This window comes from Podarcis tiliguerta (assembly GCF_965153285.1).
Source record: "Podarcis tiliguerta genome assembly, chromosome: 8".
Lineage (NCBI taxonomy): Eukaryota > Metazoa > Chordata > Lepidosauria > Squamata > Lacertidae > Podarcis > Podarcis tiliguerta.
In genome coordinates this window covers 38,413,123-38,427,054 of record NC_139541.1, presented here as the reverse complement: position 1 = coordinate 38,427,054, position 13,932 = coordinate 38,413,123, and the positions used below count along the sequence as shown (strand labels likewise).

At 42.2% G+C, this 13,932-nt stretch overlaps 1 protein-coding gene across 3 annotated transcripts in view; it reads right to left on the bottom strand.

Annotated features, from left to right (window-relative positions):
• ANKRD11 (ankyrin repeat domain containing 11) overlaps positions 1-7,352 on the bottom strand; it is a 179,499-nt gene extending 172,147 nt beyond the window's left edge. For 2 of the 3 annotated variants that reach the window (XM_083456434.1, XM_083456437.1), the window contains exon 1: positions 6,785-7,208. The gene's annotated coding sequence lies outside the window, so the exon portion shown is untranslated. Of the gene's footprint in view, positions 1-6,784 lie in introns of all 3 variants that reach the window. The other variant, XM_083456436.1, reaches the window with a different exon arrangement.
• Positions 7,353-13,932: the final 6,580 nt, after the last annotated feature.

Sequence of the window (13,932 nt, the reverse complement as noted above, 5' to 3'; positions counted from 1 at the left end):
CCAAAGTACTCTCTCAGCTCTTGATCCCCAATACTACTCACTGTATGTCTATGGGACAGTGAATGATGATATCCCAACTGATCTATGCTCACACAATTTTGGTCTATGCTCACACAAATTGTGTTGAATAGAACATACTTGGTTCACATAGCGAACTAAAAAGATACTGCAGTTTGCTAGGAAATCTGACAGATTTAGCTACTGCTGAAGTTGCAAAGTTTGTCATGGAGGCTATTTTTCATACCTAAAACTTGGTCTTAGATAATGAAAGGGGGAATTGAAAATGAGATAAAAACTATTCATAACAGCAACTGTAGCCTCCCCAAAATGGTATTTCATAACTCTACAATGCAGTTTAAATATAATCAAGGTGTCATGTAAGATATGCAATGTAAGCCTTTCAGTTTTTGAACAATGATTAGGTTTGTTTAACCAAAGATCACAACAAAAGCTTCAGAAAAGAAGAGACCTGGATATCATGTCCCATAGATTTATAAAAAGGATAGGTGGTCAGGTCTGGCCTGGCTATTTGAGTTTCAGTGTTATCCTCTAAGATAGCAAGCCCCATCAGCATATTTACAAAGTTGTAAATTTATTTGAAAGCACAGCCAAAAAACGGAGAATGACGAACTGACAAAACAAGCTTCTGGAACACCTTTTTTCCACTCTGGGAAACATTTGTTACTCTTTGCCTACCTCTGGGACAACTACATGCAGAATTAAAACACGTGATTATATGTGTGAAGTATCTACATTAATATAACAAAAAACCACCATTATTTATGAGGCGATCCTTTTCATTTGTAACTCATCTGAAGAAAATTAATGCACACAGGCCAACTAAGAAAGCAGCTCTATTGAAGGGAAACTTACTGAATCCATCTTTAACAGCTCACTGCAAAGTAGATCTTAAGATACTTTGTGTTGGACACTTTCCATTTACCCTCAAGCAAACTCATCAGATCCATAGAGCTGCAATCCCACGCACACCTATTAGGGAGAAACCCCATTCAGCACACTGGGACTGACTTCCAACTAAACATTTACAGTATGTCAGGCTGCACCATTTGCTTGGTAGACAGCATGCCAACACTAGCCACAGTGAGTTGGCAACAGTGAATGTAAATACTTCTGACTTTGAGAATAAAATCAATTAAAGGTCAAATTTCTAAACATATACTCAAATTCAACTGCAAATCAATTTTGACATCTATTCTGAAGTTAGTATTTGTGGCTGGGACCTTAGGTTACTTTACAAATACATATTAATTCTGAAGTATTTAACGATAAATGTTAATGTTATATTTAATCAATTGTCAAAGCAAACCACACTCACTGCTGCTCATCACCCATGTACTCTGGAGGAATAAACCCAGTTTGTCAACAGACTTTTATTGAGTTCCATCCCAGCTCTGGAACTCTGACCACTCCATCCATATTAAGCAAGCAACCAATTTTCCTGGACAGCCACTCTGAGAAGTAAGGGGATGCCCCTATTGCCCTGAGATCCCTTAGGAGGAAATGCAGGATATAAATCTAATAAAAAGAAATAACCTTCATCCCACAATCCTTAAAGTGATGTCTTCCAAGTTCTCTTGTCACTCACATCATGTTTTCCAAACCTCTTTCACCATCTAGGGAACCAGGCAACACACCTGCCCTAGGAGGGCAGGTATGATACATGGGTCTCCAATTGCTTATTAATTAACACACAATTCCACATTCAACTTAGTCACTTACAATGACTAAGCAATCAGCAAGTCACTTACAATGTTTCTACAGCTTTCTGCTTCTCTCCACTACAATGTATTCCTGTCTTGCCTATCCTTCTTTCCTGTAGTATCCTATGCATCTCTAACACTATAAATGACCCCACTCTTCCCATTGATTCAAACTGATTTATTTAACTTGGCTTATTGGACTTCATACGGAAACAACAGGGAATGCCTTTAAAACCCAACACTAACAATCATAAGGAAAATGATGCCATCTGGGATTCAAAACATACTTTTCCCAAAAGCTGAATCAAGTACTGTCCCCCATACAGTCTAGCAGCAAAGTACAAGTCAGATTACCGTAAATGTTCTGACTCAAGGATCAGTACATTTGACTACTATAGGCAGTGACCATTTTGTGTATGCCCAATCGACACACAACTACCAGCACGTGGGTCCTTTTGGACCTGGAATAGGGCAGAATGGGGGTGGAACAGGGTTATGCGTGCTCTGCCAACGCACACGCAGGGGCCAGGAATGGAACTCCCACTAAAAATGGCTGCCACCTGTGTGTGTATATATGGATACATAGAAAAGGTTGCCCTTGAAGTAATTACTAAAAAAGTGCTGCAATATTCAGAACATTCTAACACACTTCGCAAATACTCCTGATTCATTAAATTCAAATCTACAAAGAATTCTAGAAAACAGACATTTACAAATATCATTCCATTTAGGAAAATATCCTTCCTGTCATCAGTGTCTCCACCAACAGCAAGGTTTACCAAAATCCTAAAGACATTTACGATTCACTGAAGTACAGAACATCTCTCCCACAAAAATTGAATCTTTAAAAACCAAGAGAATAGGCACTCTATTTTGCAGATGTAAAGTATAAATAAAAGAACAATGCAGGCATTTCGATTTCACTCCCAGCTCAGTAACTATAACCACTCATACCATATACATCCCTGTAGTCTGAATATTAACACATGCAATTGCTTCTTGATATGTTTCCTCTCACTGCTGCCTTTCCCACTTAAGAATCCTATTGCTAAAAATCAGTATGTTTACCTATAACAGCACCAAAAATATCATATTTTAACCCAATGTTTACAAACCACACTTAGAACAAGAAATGAGCAAACTCAAAGCCAATCCGTGAAATATTTGCACCTTATTTGCATGAACTACATTAGAATTATATGGATCAAATCAAACAAACAGAAGTTATATAAATTTTGGTTTAGTGCAAAAAAGAAATACTGCTTTTACAGTACAGCTTGACTAAGCACAGCTCAACTAACCACTCAAACTAGCATAAGATCTGCCTGCTTAGCTCAACAGAAGCCTGAAACAATATCAAAGCAGAGGAGAGAAGCTTAAAACATACTCATTCTATTATTTGAACAGCAAAAAATAAAGTACTTAATATTTCATCAATTTTTAAAGCTTGTATTATTGTTATATCTTGATAAGGTAAGTATTTTCAAGCAAATAAAAATATTATATTTTCATTTTACCTTAAGTGAATGTAAAGCAAGAATTGAAGGTTTTTATTTCGTTAAAAGATTTCCCGAATTGATATAGCATAAATAAAGGCAGACAATACTCAGAGTAGTATAACAGCGGAATGAAAAAGAAGCCTATGCTTGTGAACCAAATATTCTTCAAGGACCTATATGATCTCAATATTAGCACAGTGGAATATAATCAAATTGCACTAACTATAAAGGTTGCAATATTGAACAAATTGTAACAATGCTTTCAAGTAATTCATGCAACCAGATATATGCAAAATACCATGGGGACAGAGCTGCAGCTCTTCTAAAGCTTTCCTAAGACAATTCCTTCCCTCCTAACCTGAAACAGTTAACTAGCACATTGTCCTTGCCTTGCCCAAACTGATGTAAAATTTATTACCCAGTTCAATCTTGGGAGAAGGCCTAGATGTGCACAGGCTAGCCTTATCAATTCCTTGTATATAGTACTTGAGCAGAGGGCAATAACATTTGCTTCATGAGCCACCAAATCATTATTTTGTATTGTACACATTTGTGTGGAGGAAGGACAGGCCATGTTATCACTTGCAGTGTGTTACTAACATAAGTCTTCTCTCTGGTGAAAAAGAATTGTGTCTTCAAATGCAGACCAGATTTATCTGCCTCTGCTATGAGACCAGAGCTGTGCATACGGGAACCATTATGCTGCCCATCTATGGCAACCGCACATGAAACACTCTCATCCACACTTCCAGTCTTGAAGAGCTACTGGTGCTTTAATGTTAGACTGACAGGAGTCTCAAGAACATCCTCAATAACTTGTCCTGTTCAACCAGCTTAGGCAGTTAATTATAAAAGGGCAAAGAGAAGCATGAGAAAACCATGTCTGAACCATGGAGGCTGCCTGTATGATTCTATCCTTGTTACCAGGTAACTCTACCTCTGTGATATTCCTAAGGTTAAACAACATATCTGTATGTGGAAATCCAATTCCAGTAGACTTGTAGAGAGAGAGAGAGAGAGAGAAATGCATACTTTCTGACTACAAAACAAAACCCATTTTAGGCTACTTTTCTATCTAGCATACAATATACAAACTTCTCGGTTTAAATAATTCACTTATTTTTCAACTACTGTTTTGATTTTTATATTTATATCCCACATTTTCTCCAAGGAGTTCAAAGTGCCATACACACTTCTCCCCCTCTCCATTTCATCCTCACAACAACAACTCTATGAGGTCGGTTGGTCTGACAGATAATGTCTGGCCCAATATCACCCTATGAGCTTCATGGCTAAGTGGGGATTTGAACCCTGCTTCCTAAGAGTTGAGTTCAGCACTCTAACTCCCTATACCATGCCGTCTACTGATACCCACTGTTGCCCATTAAAAGTGCCTCAGATATTGACATTTTACTCTGGGAATTCCCTTTCCCTACAACTCTGGGAGTCATTTTTTTAAAAAATCACAGATTTAAGCTCCCTTCTTAACTAGAATAAACGTCTGCAACAAAAGCTTAAAATCCATTCTGAAAGCAACACCTCTGTTTGTTTTCTGAGGGTGTTTTACCCAGGAAATGGAACTGATCATGGAATGGCCATGTTGAAAAAAATAACAGAAATACTGTGAGCTGGAAAAACTAAGAAGCAAAATTACCATCGTCCATTACAGTTGATCATCTGTGAATTAAAACTACAAAGTGTTCAAACAAAAAAATATGTTACCTAATTTTACTACATTCTTTGCCTTAGCTATTTTGTCCCCCATTCAGTTTCTAGAATTATCCCTTGAGATGCATTTGGCTTTAAAAGACAGTGACTGATCTGCTCACTCTTAATCTATAAGGCCAGGTTCCTGGTGACAAGGGAGATCTGTGTACAAACTGAGGGGGAGGGGACAAGTTCCTTCCTGCAACTGAATATCAAAACAGAGCCACAACTTTAATGAGCAGGAGCCGATCTGAACACACCAGCCCTTGTGTCTCAATGAACAGACTGATTTTCAATCCACACCACACATCCCTCACAAGACAGCTGCTTTCTCTGGGAAAAGGGCAGAGGGCATTGGAGGGCTCAGCTCATCCAAGCTTCTTGGAGAAGGGGGGGGCGGACGATTTGCCTTTCTAAACATGTAATCAATCCTCTTTCTTAAGAGACAGGAGGAGTGAGAGGGATCCTAAATTCTGTTTGGAGACATGCAGCTGCTTTTTATTTCTTGTTTTAAGAGAAAGGAAGACAATCCACAGAAGAAACTAAGAAAAAGAAACAAGAAAAGGCAGAAGAGCTCTTCTTTTACACATATACACAGAGCTAACACCGACTGAAAGATGATGAAATGGGAAAAGGAAATTACCATAGCAAGCGTAATCTTCACTGAATCTATTCCAACGAATAACATACCTCCTCCTAGACATTTTGCTAGTACCCAGGGCTTTCAACTCCATAACTTCCACTCCTTTCTGCTGTGAGTTTTACCAGACTCTGACCTCACCCCATCCCCACCCCCACTCAATCCTGCACCATCTGCCTCTGCAGCACCAGCGCTCCACACCTCCCTGTTTCAGCAGCTGGTTTCCAACTACAAAGCATCTATGCAATATACTCCATCTCCACATTTCTGCTGCGTGCCCAATCTCCCATACCCATCACATCCCAGTCAAACTCTAGAGACTCAACCCTTGTCTGTCTTTAGCAACCCTCAACCTTCCTTTCCATGTACCATTACTACACACACACACACCAGCTCATCAGCTTCTTCATGAACACCAACACATTCTGCCCACTTCCTTTCGCTTTTTTGTGACATACAACACAGTCCTGTAGTTACCTCAACCTGTACAACAGATAATAATAATAATAATAATAGATCTGTACCTACAACCACTAATACAGATTAGAACCTGTACCTACAACCACTAATACAGATTAGAACCTGCACCCCCAAAGAGGTAATTAGAAATGTGGGAAGACACTTGTGCATCTACCAGAGGATGAGATTGAAGGGCTTTAAAATCCCACACACCCCAATGCTCTTTGGCCACCACTTTTACCACAAATGCTTATGGAAATAAAACAAAATGCTCCTTCTCACCAAAATAGAAGAGAACGTACCAACGTGCCCTACAACGTAATCTCAACGCCCTTTCCTCATATACAGATAGGCCTCTCTTTTCTTTTTAATCCCCCGCAAAACCCCACCACTTCGTTTTAACTAAATACCCTTCCAACCCTCCCCCCGCCCCCCACATACTCGACACACACAAATACACACACGTGGCCAATATTACCCTTTCCCCCTCGTTTTCACCGTAGGCCTCATCAGTTTCTCGGGGGTGGCGGCAGCAGCTCCCTCCAGGGCGCCCCTCACGCATGCAACGTATGTCGCTCCGCAAACCCGGGTCAGGCACCGTCCTAGCACTCCTTCGCCCCGCCCGCACCCCCGTCATTCGGCACCTTTTCAACACCCGCTTCTACCCCGCGAGGGGCCTCCGTGGACTTCGCGCCGCCAAGCCGGGCAGGCCCTTCGCCCCCGCCGAAAGCCCTCACTAAGTGCGGAGCCTTCCTTACCCGGAGCGCGTGGTTCCCTGCGCCGCCGCCGCCACCTCTCTCCCTTGCCTGTGCGCCGCTGAGGCCCGAGGCCCGTGAGGGCGAGGGCGTGAGGCCTCTCGCCCGGCCGCCCGCCTGCCTCGCTCGCTCCTTCGCTCGCCCAGGGGGCAGCGGGCCTTTACGAGTGCCGGCGTCGCCTCCTCCGGCTCGCCCGCTCCATGGCCCACCCGCCTTCCCGGCGGCTCTCGCTGCCTCCTCGCTGTCCCGAGCGCCGATTCGCCAGCGGTGCCTTCCTCGTCCGCCGCGGTGCCTGCCTCGTTCGCTCGCTCTCTCGCCCAGCCAGCGCCGTTTCCTCCCTTCCCACACACACAGCCCCAGCCTCCACGGCCACCGCCGCTGTTGCTCTCGCCACCAGAGCCGAGCTTCCCCATTGGCCCAATGAGACACTCCGTCTCATTGGCTGCCGGCACAGCAACGATATAGGGTGGGACGTAAGAGGGGGAGGAGGGGTGAACAGGGAGGAGGAGCAGCCGCAGACACCGGAGTGACGCGAGCGCGCGTGCGACGCGATTAAAGGAACGTTGCTTTTCCTCGGAGCGCGCGGGCGCAAGGAGGAGGGACCCGATGGGAGGGGGGAAAGCAAATCTTGGGATTGGGCAAACGGATTAGCGCGTCGTTGATGACAAGCGCGTGATGTGTCACGTGTTTGCAAGTTCTTTCCCCTCCCCCCTTCCCCTCCCTACTTCTTCTGAGCTGCGGTTGCTATGGGTAACCCATTCAGGGCCTAATCGCTAGAAGTCGGGCCTAGTCCGGGCGAAAGCCTTTTCTCCTAGCTAATCAAGGCCTCCCTTTCCTTTCTTCTCATCTTTTCTCTTCTCGTTTAAATATAGCTGTCGTCGGCTTTGCTGTGCCTCTGCTAGGTTGCGAATAAATCTGTGTGGGCTCGGTGGGGTGGCTTCATCATTTCCCCAAACCCTTAAAATCAAATATATTTTGACAGCACCGAAAACAATCTATAGGATGTTCTGTCTTGCTTTCCCTTCTCATCCACCCAAAGGAAAGTCCAACACTTTATTGTAGCTAAATCTCTTTTGGTCCAGTCTATGCATGCTTGCTTAGGAGTAAATGCCATTTGAGTTCAGTGGGGTTTACTGCCACCTAAACATGCACGGACTTGTAACCTTGTTTGTTTCTTTGTTTTAAAAAATGTAGTAAAATGGCTACATACAAATTCAATAAAACAGAGAATACAATACAATACATAGTATAACAATGTATTGTTGCCTTTAATTGTAACCTTTAAGATGCTCACAAAAAGCAATTGTTAAGCAGGATTGTATTGCTACTAACAGTGTAGAATCTAAACAGTGAAAAGCTAAACTAAAGCTACTAGTGTTTCATCTGACTGATTCTGATTGCTGGCTGCTTTTGGTCTTATTTAGTTTGTGACATTGGTAGAGAGCTGTGTTTGTACACCATTGAGTCATTGGAAACTTTTCAGAAATCTAAGCAATAGCAAGGAATAGCTCCCCCCCCCCCCCGGCTGCTGCTACAGCATAAACAAGGGGGGGATTGAGAGAGAGAGAGAGAGAGAGAGAGAGAGAGAGAGAGTAAGTAGCACTTCCAGGCTTGCCCACGCTGCATTTCAGATTTGAATTAAGCTAATAGAAGCAGTGATAGAGAAATAGCATGTAACTTACTTGCTTTGACTAAAATTTTCAACCCTTGGTAGTAAAAGGATAAAATGGTCAAGTCTGACTTCTTTTGACAAACTTGTATATTGCTACTGGTAGAGGAAATGAGGCCCCTTTTCCCCTCACAGGTGACCTACTATGGGACACTAGAGTAATGAAAATACCTTAACTTCACTATTAAGCTTTCTGTGGCTTTCCCTTCTATGAGTTTTGTCCCTATGTTTCTCTCTCTAGATGCCATATCATACAAACTCTCAAAGGGAAAATGACACATTCTTCCCAAAGAGTCACATTGTTGTATGCAAGCAGAGGCATACCTAGGCTCTCTTGTGCCCTGTATTGGTGGTCCCTCGTCCCCCCACACCAGCAACTGGATTCCTCCAAGGCACCCAGAGAAGCTTGTGCATCTTGCCTGGCATCCCAGAGCAGTGGAGGAATGGTCCGCAAAATGTGCAGAAGGACTGGTGGGCTCTAGCCACACCATGCCTGAGTGGAGGGATATGGTTTCTGCACTCCTACAGGACCTATGCCCTTGGCTTGCAGGTGCCAACCTGGCCAATCCCTAGATGCAAGTTTTATGATGTTTTTTATTGCCACATCTGAATAGGCAGCTTCTCCCCCCCCCCCTTTTTTTTTTTTTTGGCTCCCTACATATATTTGGCAGTAATAATTCTTCTGAAGAAGCATTAATGTTTCTTCTGGGTCAGAGATCTTGCAATAAATAGAGTGAAACTTTAAGCCTCCCATGAGGCAGCAAAGACCTTTTATTAAAGAAGGCCATCTAGCAGTTCTTGATTTTATACTCTGTGGAACAATTTAAAGGTTCTTATAAGTTAAAATTAAATCCTCACAAGGGTGGATCTTTCTTGTTCAAGGATGAGTGCATGTGTAATTCATTACTATATAAAAGAGTCTTGAGGCATCTTTAAGATAAACAGATTTATTGTGGTGAAAACTATGCAGACTTACAATCTGGTTAGCTATGTCTACTCAGAAGTTGTTGGCATCTGTCTGTCTCAAGAGACAATGGAGTGTGCCTCCGGGTGTGAAATCAACCCACTGCGTTAGCAGCACCAAAGTGACTTATTCAGGGTGCAAGCCTGGGCAGTGTGTATAGAGGTCCTGGGCTTCCCAGAAGGCAAAACCCCCATTTCAGCCTCGCCGATGTGGTCCAAAGGAAAGCAGAGCAATACGTTTGGTACTAGTTTGGCTGCATGAGTTGCCAGAAGTGTACAAGGAGCCATCCAACTGTTTTTGGGACTCTACTCCGGAATTGTGTAGGTTTAATCTTTAGCCTTCTATTCTCCCAAATATATCCTGAAAGACTGAGGGTTTGAGACTCATTGGCTACCCACACATAGTTTAGGTAGCCAGAATGTAACAAGGACTGAGAGATTGGGGGGGGTGGGGCTCATGTAATCTCACTGTAAACATGTGGTACAGTGACAATAAAGTATTTATATTTTCTATTAAGCCATTTCCGGGGGGGGGGGGCGCTGTTTTATGCTGACAGTTTCTAGGAGCCATAGGTGTCAGCTGAGTGCAAGGTTGACAAACTACCCCAGAGGAAACAAGACATGTCCCCCTGCAAAAGCACTACCCCTCTCCAACACCCCACTTAGAAGTACTATTTAATTCAATGAGCCTTACTTGCAACCCTAACCCTGCTTCATCCCATGCATTAAGTGCTACCTCCAGTTAACCAATCTACATAGATTATCAGTAGATAATACAAAATGTAAACAGTGAGGCCAAATGGTTGTGAAATGCAGTAGTCTGATAATTTTATGTAAAGCTTAAATGTATTTAAGATGCTAAACATTCCTAGCAGAAATAAGAAATGATACTACAATCTTCCTAGCTTTATTGTGCTAATTTAACATTGTAGTGTGAGTTTTGTTACCAACTTGGTTTTAAAAGTAGGTAGCTACATATCGGAGAGGGAATGAACAAGAGAAGTGGCTGGATATGGATTTTTCTTCACAATGAACTGATGTCCTAAGATAAAGCAGCTTTCTGCTTAAAACTCTGCCTTCTTTATAGCAATGTGAGATATTTATAAAACATGAGAGAAAACAGAGTAGACCTGGCATTCTTTAGAAGCAGACTATCTAACATCTTTGCAACAGATGACATGCAGCCCAATCCTATCCATTTTTACTTGGAAATAAATTATGTTGGTTTAAAGGTAAGGGTAAAGGTAAAGGTACCCCTGACTGTTAGGTTCAGTCACAGATGACTCTGGGGTTGTGGTGCTCATCTTGCTCTATAGGCCAAGGGAGCCAGCTTTTATCCACAGACAGCTTCCGGGTCATGGGGCCAGCATGACTAAGCCACTTCTGGCGAACCAGAGCAGCACACGGAAAGGCGGTTTACCTTCCCGCTGGAGCAGTACCTATTTATCTACTTGCACTTTGACTGCTTTCAAACTGCTAGGTGGGCAGGAGCTTGGACCAAACAATGGGAGCTCACCCCGTTGCAGGGATTTGAACCACCGACCTTCTGATCAGCAAGCCCTAGGCTCACTGGTTTAGACCACAGCGCCACCTGTGTCCCTGTTGGTTTAGTTTGGACTTATTGCCAAATAAATATTGTAAACTTTAAAAAATAATTTTCTGTTAAATCTTCTCTAGTTGCTGTCAGCACAAAAGGCTTTTATTAAAAATTTAAATGGAAGTCATCTTGTTATTTCAATAAGTCACTTTATTTATCCTGATGTCACAGATTCATTCACTGTGTGACTCATTGTTGTTTAGTCGTTTAGTTGTGTCCAACTCTTTGTGACCCCATGGACCAGAGAACAGAGGAGTATTAATGTATGGGAATTAAGTTCTGCCAAACTGACTTTAGTTTATTTACTAACTAGTGTATATTGATAGTGAACCTGGCTGAGAGTTCGTGAATGGGATTCTGTGGGGAAGTGGGTTCCCCCTTCTGCTTTTAATTGCCCATCTGTTACACTGTAATAATATACAGGTCTCCTCAGTAGTAAGATCTGTTGAGTTCAGTGGAACTTGCTCACAGGTAATTGTATAAGATTGCAACCTTTGTCACTTGTAGCTCTCATTGCACAACGTAAAGCACAATGTAGTTGACTGTGTTATTGATAGAGGCAAACAGGCTCCTGTGGCTAGGTAAGCATCTTGGTGTCTATTTTCTAAGCAGGAGGCATTGATCGTGTGATGGTCTCCTATTTCAATCGCTATTCTTATGCCACCAAATTATGTACCTTGGTTGGTTTGGGTGCAGCAGACTTACAAGTGCTTATTCTGACTTGTCTGCTGTCTATAATCTCTGAGACCCTTACATTGCATGAGTGGCAGTGCCATGGAATTAAACATGAAGTTCAGGCACTGGCATGAGTAAGGGTTACATTTATTGTCAAACAGTAGCTTCCTTTTTGCCTGGTTGCATCTCATCCTATACAATGTGTATCTTTTACAAAGGAAAAAAAAAAGCATAATTAGGGACAGCTGTAGAAACTGGCATCTGCCTCACTCTTAAATGATCTGCTTCAGATTTGAAGCCCATTAACTGTCCATAGTGCCTCTGTCATAAAATATAAGTAGTTTAATGTGGCCCCATAAGAAGACAAGTCTTTAGGATTTAACTTTAATAATCAATCTGTATTCTTTTATATTTACAATATGGCTTATATTTATAGCTTCACCTGTGAAATGGTTCACACGACTGTTGCAGTTAAATTATTCTCATGACCAACTCCGTCCAGCAGCAGTAAAATCACTTTCAAAACACTGCCCTTTCCCCACCAATATCTTTCAATAATGTCATAGCTGGAGAATATCCCAGTAATGCCAGCCTGGATCAGGCTATATCTGTGTTATCTGAATACTGGATATGTTCCCAAAAGAAACCTTATTACCATTCAAATGGCATTGAATTAAGTCACCTTTTTTCAAGGTTGCATTTCACATGTTCAAATAGTGGATGCTAATGCTTGCAATTATGTAATCCATGTAGTACATCCCCAGCTATATTAATTTGGAACTGTTGGTATTAAGCTTTGTTCTGGAGCCAAAACAGATAGTACCCATGAGATGTTAGAATTACAGGCCTAAGTCAGGACAAGGTAGAAGGCATTATGAGGAACCTGGGATAATTGTACCCTGTTTTGCTTAGGGCTTTATCCCAACTGCTTTAGCATGCTTCACATATGCCAGTGCCTCAATGTTATTTGGGGCTACCTGGACATCCAAAACTTGATTTAAGCACCACACACAAAAAGTGTTGTGATTGTGAATACTGCACAAGGGCCCCTGACAATTAAGTCCAGTAGCAAATGACTCTGGGGTTGTGGCGCTCATCTTGTTTTACTGGCCAAGGGAGCCGACGTTTGTCCGCAGACAGTTTTTCCGGGTCATGTGGCCAGCATGACTAAGCTGCTTCTGGCGAACCAGAGCAGCTCACGGAAACACTGTTTACCTTCTTGCCAGAGTGGTACCTATTTATCTACTTGCACTTTGACGTGCTTTTGAACTGTTAGGTTGGCAGGAGCTGGGACCGAGCAACAGGAGCTCACCCCGTCGCAGGGATTCAAATCGCCGACCTTCCGATCGGCAAGCCCAAGAGGCTCAGTGGTTTAGACTACTTGTTGACTAACAAAATTATGATTTTTTAAAAATCCTGTTTCTCTAGATAGAAGATGTGTTGTGTATGCAAAAAAGTATATGTCTGTTGAACTTCATACCTTCTAGTACTAGATATTTGTGGTGGAGGCAGAAGAGTAATATTTTTCAACTCACCTCCAGTCAAGTAACTTGCCATCCACCCCCATTGTTGGACCCCTATCATTAGTCAATGAAAAGGCACTTCTGTCATACCAGTTATAACTAAAGCATAGCATGAAAACTAAAATAATCCTGTAATCTTAAGGATGCTCACTTGAAAATAATCTTCAGCAAAAGCAGTAAAATTTACTTATGAAAAAAAAGTGTGAATGCAAAAATACACTATATTTTCCATAACCCTTAACATGTGAGGCAACACTCACCTCCCCTTGCCCCCACCCAATGCACATCTGTTCTGTTCCCCAACTTAATGGTTTTATTGTGCTCCCATATTTAATGTCTCACATTTCAGCAAATCACATCCCAATGTAGGGATGCAAATTTTGTCTGGCTACCAGAGTTTAATTGTAGCCACTTGAATTTAATGTCTATTAATGAAGCTGTTGATCAGGTAAGCCAGTAATACTGACTTCAAATATGATACGAAAAGGATATTTAGTAACAGACTCCTAGTTTGATTTGAAAGTTTACCCAGACACATCCCAGAGGAAGCTAGTTAACATCCTGGGTGTGTCTGTCACAAATATGGTCACTGAGATACTTCAGTGGGAGAAGTGAGAGTTTTGCAACACTATTGTTGTTTGGGAGTGATTGTTGCTATGTTATCCCTACAGAAAATAACTTGTTTAGGGAAGAAGAGTCTAACAGCTTTCTGCCAGTGAAATTG